Genomic DNA, 20,859 nt, shown 5'->3' with positions numbered 1-20,859 from the left:
TTTTTAATAGCAATAATCTGAAAAGTTTGTTTTTAATAGCAACAGAGTTGTGCATGTATGTTTGTTTGTTCCCAGAATTTCAGTGATAAATGCTTTGTAAACAAGTCCCAGTTCGGCACTGGATTTGCAGATCGTGGGTGGTGAGTAAAGCTGCATCAGATGTCCGTGTTTTGTTGGCAATCGGTGCACAAGTGCATAAAATGTAAACAACACAAACATTTTTGTTCCCTTTTTATTTATAATGATGTTGCAGCTAGCAGACGATCTCTACACAAAAGCTGCGCGCACTCGTGACTCTTTAGCTCCGCCCACGACACTAACGGCTGGAACGCCTCCAGAGCCTGGGCTTTTTTCGGAAAGACTCAGTACACCGTATCTATCTTTTATAAATATGATAAAACTAAAAACCTTTCGGAGATATGAAGGATGCAATACTACTCTATATGTACTCAAGATTAACATGAGATGGCAGAAACTGTGTGTGATACCCCCCTTTTAATACTTTGTAGAATAGTTAGGTCTACCTCTGAGGAAGTTAAGGTTTGAATGGTTAGCATGGTTCAGCTAGCCCCTGCTACTGTTATATCATATACGTGTATATATCTATGCTGTTATATTTGCCAATGCTAATGCTCACATATAGGCTCTGCCCCATGTGTTATATACCTTGACCTCACTACTTTGTCAAAAGAATAGCCTGACTGTTGTTTAACTTTAAATTATTAGTAGCTTGTAGCTTAGAATGCTTCGTTACAAAGTAGCTTCACCAGCACTGATAACCTGTGAATTGATCGTATTGGATGGTGTATCTTATTTTTGTAAAATCTTGCTTAGTTGAACAGATTAGTTTGAGTTAAATCTAATTATTCTAAACAGAATGAAGTTGATAGACAAAAGAAGACAATGAGTGCTTCCACTCATAGCCGACTGATAATGAGCAACTGAGCATTACCTGAGTCGACTCGCTCTGTCATTAAGAGCCTGCTGGGGGAGCTGCCTCCGGACGTCTAATTACACACACAGGATTGTGGTGTCACTCCTAAACTCCGCTGTCATCGGACACAGATGGGGTTTGATACCTTTAATTAGTGTGCGCTGCTCCCTACACAGCTCTCGGGTGCTAATCAGAGACAACAGCGTGCAGTACATCAACATATGACCCCACTGCGGTCACACTGCGCCCCTGCCGGGCCTCATATGGCAGTGGAGACGCAGGGGAACAATCTATTAAAAACTCGACAGGAAATCGAAAGAGATGAGAGGAGAGATGATGGCTTGAACTGTGACCAGAAGAGCATGAAGGGAAAATGAAGGCCCACAGCTCTCTCTCTAGAATGAAGAGATTAGAGATCTTAAAAAGCAGTAGGAGATGAGTGAGATGTTGGAATTGGTGAGCAGTGCGAGGCATCACTTATGAGTATGTGTGCATGAGTACATACTGTGCAAGTGTGTGCATATGTGAGGGCACACATATGAAAGGCCACACTACAGGTGTGACTAGCAACATTTCTTTGGTACCGCTGTGGAAGAAAAAGTCAGTAGGTGTGTTCGACTTGATGTGGCATTGTGTCTGCTTTGAGGCAGAGCATGCCAGTTAGATATTTTGTCCGACTTGAGATGACGCTGACGCCACGTGACTGTAACGTATTATGCCTTCAAAGCACCACTAGAGTGATTCAAGACAGCCGGCTGGCTCATTCTGCGTAGCTTCTCCAGAGCGGCTGCACGAGCTCTGATGACGACACAGCTGTTTCACGTTTGGCCGGATTCATCAAAGACAACGATCACGTGCGTTTCATGTAGGGGTGTGCTGAAGCCTAAATCCGAATTTGGAAAGGCATGGAAAATGAGTAATGCATTCTACAGAGCCCATAAAGGGACATGGTTGGGCCTGCTGCGGTAGTTGGTTACATTACAGTACATCAGGTTTCACTTATCAAGTGAAGATAGTAAGGAGAGATGAATGACAGGACAATGTCAGAGGATTTGGTGCGCAACAGATCCTGAGCATCATTGAACAAATATGTTATCTTGTAAAATGTGTGGTCAACTCAGTACCACCGCTCCCTATACACAGAGTCACGTGATCGTGAATTCGAAAGCTATTTCAATACCCCACATATTGATAGTGGCTCCATGATGCCCGCAAATTATATACACAATTACCCAATTGTATAATTGCGAGAAAATGCAAAAGCATTGAAATATATTTTTTCCTCCCATCTCTCTTTTTTTTTTTTTCCAATCACCATGTCACCATGTCTTTCCTTTCCAAACTTAGTATTCATCTTCGGGCAAATTCCTAGCTTTCTGTTTATTCTGATAGATTAATTTCAGCCGATGCTCACAAATTTGTTATATATATATATATATATATGACCCACTTTATTGGTATTTAAAAAGTATAGGTTTATGTTGACTTTAGACTTTAGTCTTGTACATATGGTATTGTATTAAAGGGGTGGTTAAATGCGATTTCACTTTTGTAACTTTAGTTAGTGTGTAATATTGCTGCTTGAGCATAAACAGTATCTGCAAAGTTACAGCGCTGAAAGTACAATGCAAATGGAGATATTGTCTTGTGAAGTTATGGCAGTTTAATGCCTACAAAAAAGACCGGTTTGGACTACAACGAGCTTCTTCCCGGGTTGGTGACATCATAAACCCTGCAAAACACGCCCCCAGGAACACGCAACAAAGTGGGTGAGGCCATGTTGCAGCATGTGGAAGCGGAAGAGTTGTGTACACCGGACGCAAGCGGCGCGACGCGACGCGTCAAAAAGATAATAGAACACATTATAATCTGTGATATTTTCTATACTGGATGCGGTGCTAAAGACAGCTTCCAGAATCATTCCGGTCATCATTCAATGCTGGTGGCTGAAAGATGAAGCAGTTCCCATCTGTTGCTATTTTTGGTTGCCTCAAGGACATACAAAGAGCAACTTGTTTTTGCTTCGCTAGCCAGTTACCTAAATTCTACAAACACCAGCAAACTTCTATGTTCATAGACAAACAGTTGTTCATGCTATAAATGAAATGCTACCTTTACAAAAATGCTACTACTCAGTCATGTATTTGGCTACAGTAAAGCTTTAATCAGGATAAAACTGTATACTGAAAGCTAACAAACAGCAGTGACAGCATATCTAAACACTTTGACACAAATACTAAATGAAATACCATTCATAAACGTCCTTTAAAAGCCGCGATTGCAGAGATTCTGCTTGACGCTCTTCATCTGGGTCTGATTCAGGCTCAATTTGTTACAGCAATATAGACGTTATTATTTACATTTCCAATAAAGCAACGGATGGTAAGGGGCGCGGCGTTTCCGGATGCTTCAGCAAATCACGATACACTGAGCCAGCTACCAACCTGCTAACCAATCTGAGCACATTGCGTATTTTGGAGGGAGTAGCTTCATAGAAGCAGGAAGTCAAACAAGCCGTTCAAATGACAGTGGAAACAGAGGTGTAGAATAAAGGTAAAATATATGAAAAATACAGTGTTTTCAAAAAAAAAACCGAAGCATTAAGACAAGTTAAACTGCACCCCAAAAAACACAATCAAGTCTAGAAAAAAAAAAAAAAAAAAACACTGAACCACCCCTTTAAGCAGTCCATAAAGTATTGAGTGAAAAGTGTTTCTGTTGCTTCATGAAAATGTCTGAAACATCAAATATTATATTTGTATATTTGACAAATATTGCATCTGTGATAAAGTACGCAAATACCACACGAGAATCACTATGAGAAGCAGAAATCAGACAAATGTTTAGAAAGTTTGGAATAACATGAGTGTAAGTAAATGACAGAATTTTCATAGAAACTATGGCAACCCACTAGAGAGTAATAGTAATCTTGATTTAATAGAGTTAACAAAAGACTAGGAGTTAAATGAAAACAAGAAACAAACAGGGACGTAATAGAAATGTGTGTCTTTTGATTATGGCTTTTCAAAATAATCCAAAATATTATTACATTTGAAGATTATCCAATTTATTAAATACGCATTTTAAAAAAGTATGGTATCTGCTAATAATGCAGACCCTGTTGCAGGAATGAGTCCTAAAACCGGAAAACAAGTTAGCATTTTTGAACTTTCTGTTCCATTGTATCGAAGTCAATGTTTTTATTAAACAAGTTTTGTTTGAATGCCTGGAATAAGATCTGTGGTTAACACAAGCTCAAGATATTTTCACATTTATTCTATTACATAAGCATCATTAACAACACATTCAGGATTTTTTTTTTAAGTTTTTACTTGTCTTGAAAAGGGTGACTAACTAGTGTCTAAATGGGACTAAGTTCACTTACAAAAAAATGTTCCTGATAATTTACTCACCCCCATGTCATCCAAGATGTTCATGTCTTTCTTTCTTCAGTCAAAAAGAAATTAAGGTTTTTGATGAAAACATTCCAGGATTATTCTACTTATAGTGGACTTCAATGGCCTCCAAACGTTACAGTTTCAGTGCAGCTTCAAAGGGCTGTAAATTATTAGAGCCCGACCGATATGGATTTTTGGGGGCCGATGCCGATATTAACTCGAAAAGAGCCGATTTATAAGCCGATATTTTGATTTTGAAAATAAACTGGATATTAGACCCATTTCCTATAAACTACACTTACACAACATTCAATAGCAAAATATCTGCCTGTTCTATGTATGTGGGCTGTATAAACCATTTTCCAGAAGGGATTATGTTAAAAAAAGCCTTAGATTACAGTCTCAATGACTAAACAATTGCACATCAAAAGTATATATGTTTTAATGATCAAAAAACAGTCTGGTTTTAAACATTTAACAGTTTTACTTACTTCCAGTTGAAGCTGGTTTTAACAGTCTGTGTGTACTGTAAATAAATTATAATACTAAAGTTAAAGTAAAAGAGCTATACCAAACAAATTCAATATTCCACAAAACCATGTCAATTAATTGAAAATAAAATTAAAATAAGTTAAATGGGAAACACTGCAGATATATTTAGAATAAGTTAAACGCTAACGTTATAGTTTGACCTCTTATTAAAGTTCGCGCTCTTCCACTGATAAACATGGTATTAGCTTTGTGGCTAATCTAATATAGCAATGCATTAGCGGCTGTAAGTGATGTTACAGAATATTTAGAAGTGATAATGATAGGACCGTTAGCTAGAACTACCACACTGTTTTATATAGTGTATGAACTAAATCTACAATCATTTCACATGACGAACGACAGACTCACCGTCAAAAGAGTACATCTCCGTGGCTCGGCTGATAGCCTTCTTCTGTAGTGGATTTCTGGCGCTGTTGTCAACTGGGGAGTTGCAGAGCTCCCTCTGGTGGGCAAACTATGCAACACTCATAACATGAGTGAAGCATGAGACTCTGTTTCTCATGTTTCATCGGCCGTTATAAACGCCGATGCCGATTTAAATGCAATTAGCTCATATCGGCCGATAATATCGGCCGGCCGATATATCGGTCGGGCTCTATAAATTATACCAGACGAGGAGTAAGGGTCTTATCTAGCAAAATGATCAGTCATTTTCAAAAAAAAAAAAAAAAAAAAAAAAGTAAATGTATATGCTTTATACAAACAAGTGATCGCCTTGCACGTGCTTCCGCCAAAAATACACTTTCAGATTCTTCAAAAAGCTTACGCTGTATGTCCTACGCCTTCCCTATTCTACTTATGGAACGAACGCAGCGCCAGTTTGTTTTTTTTCCGCACTTAAACTGTCATTTTGACCTTCAACCGTTTGAGGCCATTTAAGTCCACTATAAAGAGAAAAATCCTGGAATATTTTCATCGAAAACTTTAATTACTTTTCGACTGAAGAAAGAAAGACATGAACATCTTGGATGACATAGGGGTGAATTTTGTACATTTTAAATGAAGACATGTGTTGTTCATAGACTAACTTTAGCTTTTTACTTCTTTACTTCATTTGTGAAAACGTATAAGAATCAATCTTTTTTGGTCACTGAGATTATTTTCTGTAATTGTCCAAAAGTCAATGGAGCAATTCTATTGGCTTTTTGTTGAGGGAATCAGGGTGATGCTAACTTTCAGGTCATTCCTACAGCAGTCTGTTGTTTTGCTGTAATTCAAATGTAATATTTTTCAAACTCACACCGAGTAAAAACCCCACAGCAGTTATTCGTGACCTCCTTGTTTATCTTTTACTGATTTTCTAGGACTTATTCTGACAGCTAGTGCCGTGGATGTGACATCACATAAGAATGTTTTCAGTTGCAGATGCTATAAAGACAAAGTCATAACCCCCCATGTGATCCTAATATGTCTGCCCCTACGAGGCACCCTTTTATATGCAAAATAAAACAGCTTTTGTAAGGCTAATTTATTTTAAAAAGACTTTTCAAAAGTTTTAAAATGTGTTAAAAAGATAAATGATGGAAAAAATGACCTTCATAGATTAGAGGAGTCCTCTGACACCCTGACAAATTCCCCAGCAACTTTTAAATTGGCCTTTCAAAGTTGCTTTACCTCTATGAACATAAAAGTTTACGTTTTTATTGTAAACTCTGCATAAAAAGTGCGGCAAGCAATAATCTCTCAGCAAATAAGACTCAGTGGCCTATTTATACCTGTTATGACTCTGAAAAGATCTGCGAAAAACAGCGGCAAGATTTTCACACTGCCTTCTACAAGCCCAAATGACTTTTTCATGAGCCTAATAGGAAATTATGGGTTATTATATTCTGCCGCTTGACACCCTGATTATAAAATAGTGCAACACAAAGAACTGCAGGAGAGTGGGAGAGGAAAAAATGAGCCGGGGAAGAATGTACCACTTTATTTTGAAAAGAATCACATTCTCTAATTCATTACTCTCCCAAGAAGCAATATACACCTCATTACACTAAAATGAACGGAAAAAATAATTTTCCCGCCTTACATTTGCTCATGACTGCGACCTAATCCTCAGGGCCTCAGGGTAACCTACTCTACTCCCCCAACATCCACCCCCCGAAAAACCTCATCAGCCCTCATTTGCCTCTAATTCAGCTATCTGTTCAAGTTTAACCATCCATCTGCCCCTCTCAGCCAACAGTGGATGAGACTATAGCGAAATGTATACCATGTTTTACGAGATTTACAGCAACTACATTCATCACTAAGGAAGGAGTCTCAAGAGTTTCTTGAGTGTTCAGCAGTTAAGATAAAGACTGGAAACTACAAAACAATTCTGCACCAGCCAGCCCTTAAGAGCCTCAATTCTCTCTTTTTAAACATCACAAAAGTGTCTTTTCCCCATAAAGTATGAAGTAACAACAATCTCTGAAGTCCTGCAGGCCTTGTTGGAACAAATCATTACGTTAACACGTTAAAACACAAGATATATGACCATGCTGCTCCAAAAGAAGACTTTTTGGAACCGTTTTTTTGGCACAGTTGTGAAATTCTCCACATTTGCTAGCAGTCCAGTGAGAGATGACAAATTTATTGGCTTTCTAATGACTGATAGAGCACTTTTTTTAATATTAGTGGTTTGTTTTTGTTCTTTATAGTTACCAAGGCTTTTGGATTTTAAAGTTGTGTTTTTAGAATTGTTCTGGCACTGTTCTAAAACACAAAGAAAGGATGTGAGAGATGAGTTGATCAACATTTGTCTTTTTATATTCAATATCATCCTTTTTATTTTCAGATAACGGAATTGATTTTATTCATGTGCATTTGATAAGCATGACTTTTATGTTTGTTTTAATTAGTTTTTTTTTTAATTGGTTTAATAAAGTTCAAATCCATTAAAAAAAAAAAAAAACTTTTTTGAATAACTTAAACTATGTTGTCATCTTTTCAAGCTGGATTAGTTATTACAGAGACCATGAAGTTACCTCAGATAGATACAAATAAGCAAAATGAAAATACAGCACATTATTACACAGCTCTTGATTTTGATTGGAAAATGAAATGCCAAACTGTATATTTGACCATTGTCCACAACAACATATTGTGGTATTTTCTCTGGTATCTTCAAAGTCCCTTTTTAAGGAAAGTCTGTTCCTTTGGAAGCCATATTTGCAACACTTCCAGGCATCTATTTGGGGCATGCAAGAAAATCTCCAATCTTCTTGAATTGGGAAATACTAAATTCTCAAAAACTGCTTGCCAAACTCACATTTTCATATTTACATATTTCAAGTCAGCAATAAAATCTAACATGAACTGTCTCATAAATGTTTATTATGCTCAAATTTCAGGTTGATCCAGCCAATGCGCATGTGTGGTCCTACGTGCAAATCTCATTTTCTGTAGCAACATTCTTGCTGTGTTCATGCCATGTCACAATTACTAGATGACAACCTGTGATGTTCTTCTTGGAGCTGTTGTCGTCAGACTCTGAATTATTTGTTTGTATGACAACACTATGTAAATGCCTTATTAATAAACCTATAGTTTATTTAGCGGGACATTAAGTGCACAAAATCAGCTTTGTATGACTTCCAACAACAAGTGAGATATTTTTAATTTTCTCTGCAAAATGTTTGCAGTTTTTGCCATTTCCAGACATTGTATTTTAACAAATAGAGCTTTAATCAGGATCAACATCATATTTGGTCAGTCTAATCTTAAAGGCCTTTGCGATGTTAAATTGCAAAGATCTTGAGTTTTCGTTGAAGGGCATGTCCGTGGCGGCCTGACAAAGTTTCGCCATGAAAGAGGAAGCTGTTGTAAGTAACTCAGGCATACAATGTCCAATCTGCCCTAAACTTCACGTGTGATAATTTTGTATGCCAAAATTCAGTTAGTCATAGCACCACCTGCTGGCAACAGGAAGCGGTATGCTTTACACTGTAATTAACTCCCAGAAACCCATTTAAATACTTCCTTTTTACTTCACACACAGTCGAACGCAAAGCCTCGCAAAGTATACTTCACTTGACTCTTTAGCATACACAGGCATCCGACGCATGATCAGTTTTGAGCAATCTCTCACCACAAGTTACAACCCATGTAAATATATTTGTATTCTTTCATGCTAGAGTTGTACAAAAAATGGGAACTTTCTAACCTCTTTGCACAACCTGTCATCTATTCTCTATTCGACCCTGAATGACCTGTCGTTCAAGCCAGGGTTGCTAAGTCTGCGGTCTTTCTTTCTTTCTTTCTTTTTTTTAATGCCATGCCAGCTTCTATGGCTATATTCATGGCAAGAGAGAGGTTTGGTTAAAAAAAAAAAAAAAAAAAAAAAAAAAAAAACTAAATAAGATGTTTAAGATTCATTTCACTAGAGGACGTCGGGCCCTCAGGCCAGCCTCATGAAGTCCATTTCTGATTGTTTGGTCAGAGACATTCACACAAGTGGCCTGCTGGAGGTCATTTTGTAGGGCTTTGGCAGTGCTCATCCTGTTCCTCCTTGCACAAGGGAGCAGATACCGGTCCTGCTGATGGGTTAAGGACCTTCTACGGCCCTGTACTGATGCGTCATCCTGGAGGATTTGGACTGCCTGTGCAACCTCTGTATGGTCCAGATATCACCTCATGCTACCAGTAGTGACACTGACCCTAACCAAATGCAAAACTAGTGAAAAACAGTCAGAAAAGATGAGTAGGGAAAAAAATGTCAGTGGCCTACACCTGTAAAACAATTCCTGTTTTGGGGGTTGTCTCATTATTGCCCATCTAGTGCACCTGTTGTTAATTTCATTAACACTAAAGCAGCTGAAACTGATTAACAACCCTCTCTGCTACTTAAATGACCAGATCAATATCCCATGAGTTTAACTGACTTGATGCTATTCTCTGATTAAAAATGTGTTCCTTTAATTGCAGTGTATATTCACTAAATATAAGTTTTTATGTAGAAAGACTGAAATAGTGTTTTCTTGTAAAACATACTCCAATAATCTATGTTTTATTTATAGTTTTATTTTAACTGTGCATAGTGTAGTGTGTAATTTGGGACACAACTAAAGACAAAAATTGTGTAGTATAGCATACAGCAATATAATTTAATATAATATATATGTAAAATCATCCCGCTTAATTGTGAAAAAGTGAAAGGTCACAAACTTTATGGTCCACCAGTTTCCCACTGTCTAACCTGTGCGAATACATGATACTGCAGAGCGTTTGTTCCAGAATCCATGAAAAACAGCAGCAGTTCAATAGAGCCGCAGAATAAAAGCAAATCTTTAATCACCTGCTTGAAATGTACTGTTGAGTGTGGTTGAATCTCTACTTCCTCTGAAGTGTCCGTCAACCTTATAGTGAACATGGTCCAATAGTTGTGTGTGCAGAGTGAAAGAGAGAGTGTGTGTGTGTGTTTGGGGGGTGTTTAGTGAAGGATTATGCAAATGAAATTTGAGAGAAAAAAAATTCCTGTCCAAAAATGACTCGGGCGGAACGCTTGCTCAGGCGGGGTGCTTGACAAGCATGTGTGACCGAGCCGCCAATGCCCACGCCTTCCCACAATCCAGCTTTGTTCACTGGGACGTCACCATGAGGGTCTGAGGAAAGGAGGAAGAGCAAGAAAGAAAAGAGAAGGAACGAAGCGTGGTAGATAACTAAGGAAAGATACTGGTCCATCTTTCCATCTCATTTCTATCAGATTTACTACAGCATAAAATACACCCTTGGGGACACAGAGCTCAAAAGCTTGAATTGAAACTATACAATAGAGAACAGTGTCATGATTTCCTTTCCATTAACTTCTAAAGTATCCAATAAACTGGTAAAGCTACAATCCAACAATTAGAGGCAATTATTAAAGGTCAAATGGTCAATAATCTAACCACAGTAGGTTGAAAATGTTCTAGTTCCCCACAGCCTAAAACGCGGACAGGTGTTTGGAGTAGTATACCAACATACTATTCTTATTATTCCTGCATATACCATAAATAATGATTTTGACTAATAAAGTAAATGAAATTTGGGAGGAAAACATTCATATCTAAAAAATGACTTGGGCGAAGTGGATTGGGTTGTATTTGTAGTATGTACATGCACAGTATATACACATTTTTTGTATGTAGCCTATATAATACTACACAACCTTACAAAATGTGCAGTATACAGCAGTGCACACTACACAGAATACTGTATCCCACAATGCAATGCACATGACCTTCTATTTCTAATTAGATGAATGAAGTAAATACATTAATGACTTATGTCTATTCATTTGATTTATTAAATACAATTTAATATGTTTTAGTCTTGTTTCCAAGGTGACAACACATGAAACATGACCAGATCATGTAACAACAACATTGCGTAGTACCGTTTTAAAAAGGCATATGAATTCACTAACTTTTTAATAAATAATAGTAGTCAGCTTAAAATGCATACTGCTAAACCTACAACATGTTCTCCAACTAATACGACCATATATGTCGTTTGTCACTTCCCTGAAATACGACCCATAGGAACGTTTACTAAAGTGGCACCCATATCGACAACAGGACCCTTTCATTTTAACTGGGCCCATTGTCTTATTTTTTCCTTATTGTATTACTTTCAATGAATGATATATATTCATAAGTTACATTCTTTTTTATTCATATTTTTACAGATATATTTAGCTGCCTTCATTTTTGTTAATATTTTTACAGATATATAACATTTATAATAATTTAACAAACTATTGGCCAATTCCAATACTGATATAACTTAACTCATTAAAAAAAGATGACTGTTCTGATCATGTTTTAAATTAGCAAAGATCAAAAACGCAAGCATTTAGGTATACTAGCTAGTTTATTGCTGCATCAAATCATTTTCATTGAACATGGATTGAATCCACTTAACATTTAACAGGCCAACATAGAAACAGAACAAAGATACATTTGAAATAAACAGTGCTTTTCAGGTACAAAAATTTAATAAAGTAATCAAACATAAGATAACACTGCTATATAAATTAAATACACCGATCAGGCATAACATTATGACCACCTTCCTAATATTGTGTTGGTCCACTTTTGCGGCCAAAACAACCCTGACCCATCAAGGCATGGACTCCACTAGAACCCTGAAGGTGTGCTGTGGTATCTGGCACCAAGATGTTAGCAGCAGATCCTTTAATTCCTGTAAGTTGTGAGGTGGGGCCTCCATGGATCGGACTTGTTTGTTCAGCACACCCCACAGATGCTCGGTTGGATTGAGATCTGGGGAATTTGGAGGCCAAGTCAACACTTTAAACTCAATGTTGTGCTCTTCAAACCATTCCTGCACCATTTTTTCTTTGTGGCAGGGCACATTATCCTGCTGAAGGAGGCAACAGCCACCAAGGAATACCGTTTCCATGAAACATGGGGAGCGAAGGCTGGCCCGTGTGGTCTGAGGTCTCAGACAAGCTACTGTAGCTCAAATTGCTCAAGAAGTTAATGCTGGTTCTGATAGAAAGGTGTCAGAATACACAGTGCCTCAGCGTTTGTTGCGTATGGAGCTGCATAGCCACAGACCAATTAGGGTGCCCATGCTGACCCCTGTCCACCTGGGGAACAAATGGCTGCCCATGACCCTGCCGCCATTTCAACACTGTTTCTTTCTTGGACCACTTTTGTTAGATACTGACCACTACAGACAGGGAACACCTCACAAGAGCTGCAGATTTGGAGATGCCCTGGCCCAGTCGTCTAGCCATCACAATTTGGCTCTTGTCAAACCTGCTCAAATCCTTACGCTTGCTCATTTTCCTGCTTCTAACACATCAACTTTGATGACAAAATGTTCACTTGCTGCTTAATATATCCCACCCACTAACAGGTGCTGTGATGAAGAGATAATCAGTGTTATTCAGTTCACCTGTCAGTGGTCATAATGTTATGCCTGATCGGTGAATCAAAGGGTTTGTTCACCCAAAAATGAAATTTCTGTCATTAGGTACTCACCCACATGTTATTCCAAATCTGTAAGACAGCAAAAAACAAAACAAAAATAATGACTTTATTCAACAAATTCATCTGTCCCCTGTCATTCTGCTATGCTAATTTTGTTGCAGCACTTCCAGGTTCTATGTCAGAATGCCGGCTCAGTATTGGCCGAAGGTCTTACGGGTTTGGGACGACATGAGGGTGAGTACTTAATGACAGGAATTTTATTTTTGGGTGAACTAACAGTTTAATTCTTATTAAAGTTACAAAAGTTATTTAGTCAAGAGCAGTGAGTGATGTATTTATTTATTTAGTCTTTTTTGTTTGATTAACATTAAAACAGCAGCACAGCAGGAATATTAGGCTGCTGTCACTTTAAGAGCTGCACTGATCCAATATACTGATACACACGTGCGTTTTATTTCTCAACTGTTTACGTCACCTTAAGCCATAACCGACCGTGTTTACTAGGATACTTGCCAAGATGGGCATTTTATTTATTTCTGTGTGAATTTGTCCTTTCAAGTGCAAGAAGAAGCAAAAGAGAAATCAATTCAGTATTGACGCTGACTGAGACGCAGCTTTCTGGGCATGCACTTTCTCACACAGCGAGTACCAAATTAAGTTATCTTTCGCATCTTCTTGCACATGAATAAATAAATTGGCAAAGCTTTAAAATGCATGCAAAGGATAAACTTTCATGACAATACAGCACTGGCCCGATGAACGATGCTTGGGACAATTCACGGAACTGTCACTGTCCTAAGCGTCGTTCACGCTGGCACCGGGCAGTCCGTATTGTCGAGCACTGCTTTTGTACAGGTTTCATTTTGTTTTGGCAAGTATTTCATTATTTTACCCAGATAAAAACGTTGGATTATGCAACAGACATTATACAACTCAGTGCCTTAATGCAGTTGATTAATTAAAAATGGTTTTAAATTTATCTAAAATTGTCTGATAAATATTGGCGGCTCTAACATCAGTGCATCTATCTATCAATATGTTATGTATGTACTCTGATACTTACATATTACAATATCAAATAAAACAATATTTCTATAAATGTATGCACATTTGTCATCTTATCACTACAGTGGCATATTTTGCCATAGACTGCTCTTTTCTAGATCATTATAGCCCAGCAGCTTCTCTAGCTGCAAGTCTATTTAGGTCTATACATTCATGATCAAAACAATCTTCTTTTTTCATTCCATTTTACACCAAATGACTCCATCAATATTCATTAAAAATTAGGGATGTCCCGATCACGTTTTTTTGCCCTCGAGTCCGAGTCCGAGTCATTTGATTTTGAGTATCTACCGATACCGAGTCCCGATCCGATACTTCTATAATACATAAAAAAGAATAAAGAAGAGCGAAAAAAACAGATCCAGGATCCAGGAACAGTGCTTTTCAGGTTGTTCAGGTATCTAACAGTAATCAAATAGTAATCAAATATAAAATATCACTGCATATTATCTTTACTGTATAAAATAAATAATGATTAATCATTATTGAAGTTACAAAAACTATTCAGTCAAGAGCAGTGAGTGATTTCTTTGTTATTTGTTGTTTGATTTAACATTAAAAACAGGCAGCAGGAATAGTTTTTTTTTTTTCCCTTTAAGACATGCACATCCAGTAGCTACATATACTGTTACACATGCGCTGTCTTTCTCGACTAATATACGTTCACTTAAGACATAACCGACTATGTTTGCTAGGATACTCGCTAAGACGGGCATGTTGACATAATTTTTGTATGAATTTGTCCGCTGAAGCGCAAGACTCGAAAGAGAACTCAGTATTTGCGAGCTCTCTTTCGCGTCTTGTTCTTGAAGGTTTAAATCAGCAAAGCTTAAATGAGTTAGTTTAAACACAGATAGAAACGTGTGCTGTTCAGGTCTCACCTGCGCTCGCGCTATCAACACCCGGGTGACGGCGTAAATGACTGGACATTAAAGCAGACGGCACTCGCAGTTAACAGTTTACAAAGAGTGACTGTTTTGTCCACGCTTTCTGATTATCGTTGTTGTAACGTTTTGCGCATCCATCGACTGAAACATACATTATCTGAACTCTGTCTGTTTTCCACGTTGCTATTTTAAACCATATTAACCAATAGATGCGTCGTCATTCGAGATGGGCCGCAGTGCAAGTGCGTACCGAACCGTAAGTGGAGAATCGTACGGTTTCGATTTTTTTCTTACCGAGAACCGTTGCACCCCTAATACATATATATCCGAGTCCTGATCGGGAGGTAACGTCCGATTCCGATCGAGTCTGAAACCACGTGATCGGGCCCGATTTCCGATCACGTGATCGGATCTGGACATCCCTATTAAAAATAACATATTTCAATCATCATATATTTTGGGAAATTGGGACAAAAATAATCATTTTACCTATGGAGAGCTTTTTGTTTTTTTGTCATGACAATAAAGAGAGATTAAAATTGAAAGTGCCATATGTGGAATTGACTGCATTTATTATACATATTAACAGAAGCTGTCCCAAACTTGAGAAAGGACAAGTGAAGAAGTTTCATTCCGCACTTTTCAACTTCCTTGGTCGGGCCTCTTTGGTCAACAAGAGAGTGACCACAGACAGAGTCACCATGAACACACCACAACCCCACCAGCAGAAACATTCTCAGCATCTCTCTGACCCACAGGTGAGAATGACAGATGCCGCTGGGCTCTTTAACTGATTTCAGTCAGCAGAAGAATACAATGCAATAGATACAGCTTCAGCTGAAAATTGTGTGAAACTTCCAGCGGGAATATTTTATGCTTGCTGTGCAGACAATGGACAAATGGCCGAGGAAAGCCAGAGTGACTCAGTGGGGAACCAGGAAAATCTCCACACCAGCCACCGGATTTCAGACAAAGAGGCACAAAAGGTAATTTTTTATCTGCCGAGCAGCATCTAAAAGGTATCAAGCGGGAGCTGCTTTTCACGGCTGAGAGCGCAGATGGAGTGCTGAATCAAGCTGGGATGATCATCAACAACACACCACTGCTCTCCTGCTTTTCAAACAGTCCGAGCGTAGCTTTTCACTAAGTTGAATTTTCTCTTTTTTTCTTTTTTTTTTTACTGAATTAATCTCTTTTCTAGCATGCTTCTTAAAATTGGAATTCTATACACAGCTTAGCTGCTATTTTTCCAGTATTTCTTTCTTTTTTCTGTTGTTGCATTTTTCCAAATTCCTGCTGTGGCGATCAATAGCATTTGTCATTTGTTCCCCTTGTTAGCTTGTCTCTCCACATTTTCAGGAGATCGGTAAATTGGTCTCTTTTAGAGTCAACTGGAATCATCAAAAGCAAATCCCATCACAGGACAATGAATTGTTCCAGCAGGAAAAATCTTTTGTCGCTCAAAACTTGAAAAAAACTTTTCACAAAAGACCAAAAAATCATGAATGTTTTATATTAGATATATTACACCCCCAAAAAATATAAAAGGGGTACTTTACCACTGGCAAAATGGGTTTTGTATAAAACTTGTCTGCCTATGCAGTTGAAAGGTGGACTTTTTTTTTTTTTTTTTTTAAATCAGTGCTAACTGACAAGAGAAAACCAAGAAAAAAGGCTGTTGTCTTCCCTTTTGCCAAATAGGAAGGACAACTTCAACACCCATAATGCACTAGGCATGTTGCTGTCCAAGGCCACTCCCACTAGTTTGCTATGGATACACTTAACGAGAGTCAAATACCACCTTGTTTTAGTAGGAAACACTTCTTAGCAAACTTTTAGTTATGATGGTGTCGACTTGTACTTGTATCCCGGGTGCAAGAATTCAAAGAGTAAATAATAAGCAGGAGTGAGTTACTTTTGGTTTCCAGTGAAGGATCTAGCGCTTTGTAGGCAGTGTCGATCCAACTGTGTGGGCATAGATACAAATACGTAGTAATAGTAATCCGTAGTTTTCACGTAAACCCTGGAACGAGTAAACATTGCTCGTTTGCATATATTTCCGACACTGTAACAATACAAAGCGGGTTAAAGATTGGTGAAGTTAGACTTTAATGAGAACATTTTTTTCATGTTTTGACCATTTTCCTGAAACAGTAAGTTTAGACAGGATATATAAAATGGTTAATCTTTATAAAATAAAACAGTCAATAGGCTTTAATGGCAGCAATAAACTTGTTTTGCTACTTGTTTACTTGTGCCAATAGGGGGCAGGACATTCTCACTGTTTTGAAAACTTAAAAAATCTCTGCAATGCAGAGCGAGTCATCAATATTTTTGCTTCAGTTTCCCAGAAGAGACAGACTGTAAATTTTAAATGCGTATCTGCTAAAAATGAGTTGTCAACCTTTATTACTACACTAGACGGCTGCAAAACTTGGATTTAAAAAAAAAAAAAAAAAAAAAAAAACAACTTGTGTAAAAATTGTTAAAAATTTAGGCTGCATTTTTTCAAAATATAAATGTTATTAAAAATGACCAAAATAGTACTGTGTGGTACTATTGCTATGATAGTATTGATAGTATACCATGCATGGTACCATATTCATGGTGCCATACTCATGTACAATGGTATAAATGGTACTCCAAGGTAGGCTACTTCAAAAAAATCCCATAGTACTGACAAAGGTGAATGTCGATGAAATTATGGTATTGATATACTATGAAATTAGTGCTTTTTGTTGCATTTAGAGTTTGATAATAGACATTGAATCATTCTGAGAATCAAGTTTTTTGTTTGATTATGTGTGTTTCTTTTGACCCTGCTTGAAGAGCGCTATTTCTGTGCTGATGGTTCATTGTCATATGCAGCTGAATTAGGAGAATATGAACCCTTTTCTGTTGTTTCAGCATAATTTTGTTTATAATCTTAATTCTCTATGTTATTTAGCAGGTTTAATGGTTCATAAGGCAGGAACGAGGGCAAACTCAACTGGGCAACAGCTGAGTGTGTGTGTGTGTGTGTGTGTGTGTGTGTGTGTGTGTGTGTGTGTGTGTGTGTGTGTGTGTGTGTGTGTGTTCCTGGTCGTGTATGTTATGGGGACCAAATTTTGACCTTGTGGGATCATTTTTTAGTCCCCATAAGGAAAAAAAGCTTATAAATCATTCTACATTATGTTTTTTGAAAATGTAAAAATGCAGTATTAGGAGATAGAATATACAGTTTGTACAGCATAAAATCATTATGTCTGTGGAAAGTCCCAATAAAATATGGAAACGTAAGTGTGTGCGTGTGTGTAACGTGCTCTGCTATTAGATAGACAGATGGCGCCATCTAGTGGCTGAAAATCACAGGGGGAAAAAATGCAGGAAATAATGTCTACCAAAACCAGAGTTAGAATTAGAGTAATACAAACGCTAAAGTCAGAAATGACTATTAGTAATGGAAATGAAGTCCCCTTCACAAGAAAAATTATATGATTTTTCTAAATGTACATTGTTAAATATTAGAAGTATATGTTAATTATAATATACTGTTCATATAAATTATATTTACAGAATTTATACTATCAGAGGCTGATAAGACACAAATTTCAATCTTAGTAGATTAAAATAAGTTAATTTAAATACTATATTCTAGAAGAATCTGACGTTTTTAAAATGACTTTTTATGCTAAAAGTATGACATTTAAGATATAGGCTACACATATTAAAGGTGTCACAACATTAAATTAAAATTATTATGTTAATGTTCCTTGAGGTTAACGGACATAAAGTTAATAGCTGTGCCAAAAAAAAAAAAAAAAAAAAGGATTATTTTCAACCCTCATTCTGAAATGATCCGTTCTTCCTTTAAGGCTTGTCAGTAAAAAGTATTAACGCCCCCTCTATATCACATGGGAGAAAGTGCTTTGAAAAACTATAAAACTGTAATTTACAGACAGAGAGCATTATCAAACTGTTTACTTACGGTTTGAGATGTATCTGCTGTCAGATCTAATAGTTGGCTGCGTCGTCTTTCAACAAATGTTTCTTTGCGAACTGTCCATTGCTGTGCCTCCTTATGTCTGCACTGAAATGCTCCGAACAAACATATAATCCACTGCACGCGATCGCAATTAAAAATAAACCATCCACTTCTTTCTGGCGCTCCTTCTGAAGTCTGTAGACGCAAACGAGCTTTTTAACCGAACAAAAGCGAACATAGGCTTTAAGTCTTGCAGAAAAAAGCTGCATTTCAGTTCAATTTTTTATGCCCTTCCTTTATAACGTCCCTCCGTCTTGTTCACTTGGATGTACGTCATTGCTTACGTTGCACGAGTGCCCACTACTGGCGGAACCCTTGCAATGTGTTTAAATTGATCACCCCTTGATCACATAAAGGTGCAATATGAAAGAATTTTGCTGTAAAATATCCAAAAACCACTAGGCCAGTTATATATTTTGTTCACTTGAGTATATCCCAAATGTTTGCAACTATTTGTAAATCATGAGAAAATCGCCCTTTTAACCAAAGCTCCGGGACGTGTGAGGAGTCACCTGTCAATTGCGTCATACCCGCGTTACCCTCGGTTTCCGTTTTTATTTTGTAGAAACCATGGAAACACCAAAGACGCTTTTATATATTATATTTTTTATTGACAAGGGAACAACTGTTTGGTCACATTTATATACAGAAAACTAATTATAGCTCAACACGTTTAGTCTGTTTAGATCTAATTTTCTTGATTTTTTGCAAGTACCATGTTTTACCATGCCTCAGAGAAAAACATTATTTTGTCAAGTAGCTAACATAGCATAATCAGATGCAGCTTTATTTTTAGTAACAGTAATACAGAATTTTTCCTTCATACGTTTTAAAATTAATTGCATGTTATTTATCAACTCAAGCCATCCAGTATTTAATGTGATTGATATTAATGATATTCTAAAATCGATCTAGCTTACTGCAGTGTGCAACAAGTGTCTCACAGCAGCCGCCAAGCGAATGCACACGTTCGTAACGTTATAACATAATTTTCAACACACTCAAATGTATCTAATATGATAAACAGAGCTGCGTTACCTCATACTCATGACCAGAAAAGCGAAAGCGGCGCCAGCGACTGTGACATAATAAAAGTTCCGCTGCTCGTGAGGCGTGTGTTGCGCAATCGCTCCAGCGGCCTCGTTCAGCTCCCACAACACTCGGTCCTCCTCTTCTTCATACTACAGTAATGTTAATAATCTCATCCATGGACATGAGTCCTATCCTGATTGTTTCCACCGGCTGTGACGTGAAGACCACGTCCCAAGATTCCGCGCTCAAACTGCCGTCATCAAGCTACGCCTTTGTTTTGAATAGGCCTCTAGCGGACAGAAATCTTACATATTGCACCTTTAAAAGCCTGCGTCTTGTTTAAAAATGAATCTGCAGTAAAATTAAGCAAAGTGTCTTACTGATCTGAAACTTCAATCAACTACAATCTGAAACTTATAAAATTTGTAAAATTGGAACTTTCTAAATGTTAGTATCACAAGGATGGCAATGCAAAGACTGCGTTTTTCCACAATTCAGTACTGCAAAACGTCTTGTAGTCCTCAGAGGCATCACTATTGTTTTGTTGCTCGAGTAATCCGATCTCTCTCTTATTTAATACTACATATCATGCGCAAAATGTTCTATTTGCTTTTGATGATATGTGATGCTCGCAGTGGGTGAGGCCTATGATGCAATGATTTAAAATGATTCGTCCATGTCTTGCTCTTGAGGCAGTCATATGCAAATATAATTTTCCCAATTGACCTCACAAATCCAACAAATATCCAAAATGAACCATTTTTGGATCTTGGTAAAATAAATGCTTTGTTTATGAAGAGGGAGAGATTTTAAGCTATGAAAGTTATAGAATGTTTTGATAGTACAAAGACCTCTTGTATGTCAAATGATTTCTCATGTCATAACATGAGAAAAAAAAATTAAACTTAAATAATGTTTTTATATAAAAGCTAATGTAAATCAAAAACTTCAGAAGGGTAAAAATAGAGAATAGAGAAATAGAGAAAATAGAGAATAGAATTTAATTACAAAAAAGCCAAAAACATCCAATCAAATGCACTTACAAAAAGGG

General features: G+C 37.4%; 1 protein-coding gene across 1 annotated transcript in view; it reads right to left on the bottom strand.

The window, feature by feature from the left end:
• Nucleotides 1-20,859, bottom strand: part of magi1b (membrane associated guanylate kinase, WW and PDZ domain containing 1b) — a 1,153,738-nt gene that overhangs the window by 294,631 nt on the left and 838,248 nt on the right.

The sequence above is a fragment of the Megalobrama amblycephala genome, linkage group LG21, assembly GCF_018812025.1.
Source record: "Megalobrama amblycephala isolate DHTTF-2021 linkage group LG21, ASM1881202v1, whole genome shotgun sequence".
NCBI classification, from domain to species: Eukaryota; Metazoa; Chordata; class Actinopteri; order Cypriniformes; family Xenocyprididae; genus Megalobrama; species Megalobrama amblycephala.
Note: the sequence above shows the minus strand (reverse complement) of the source record. Positions and strands in the feature narration are given on the sequence as shown.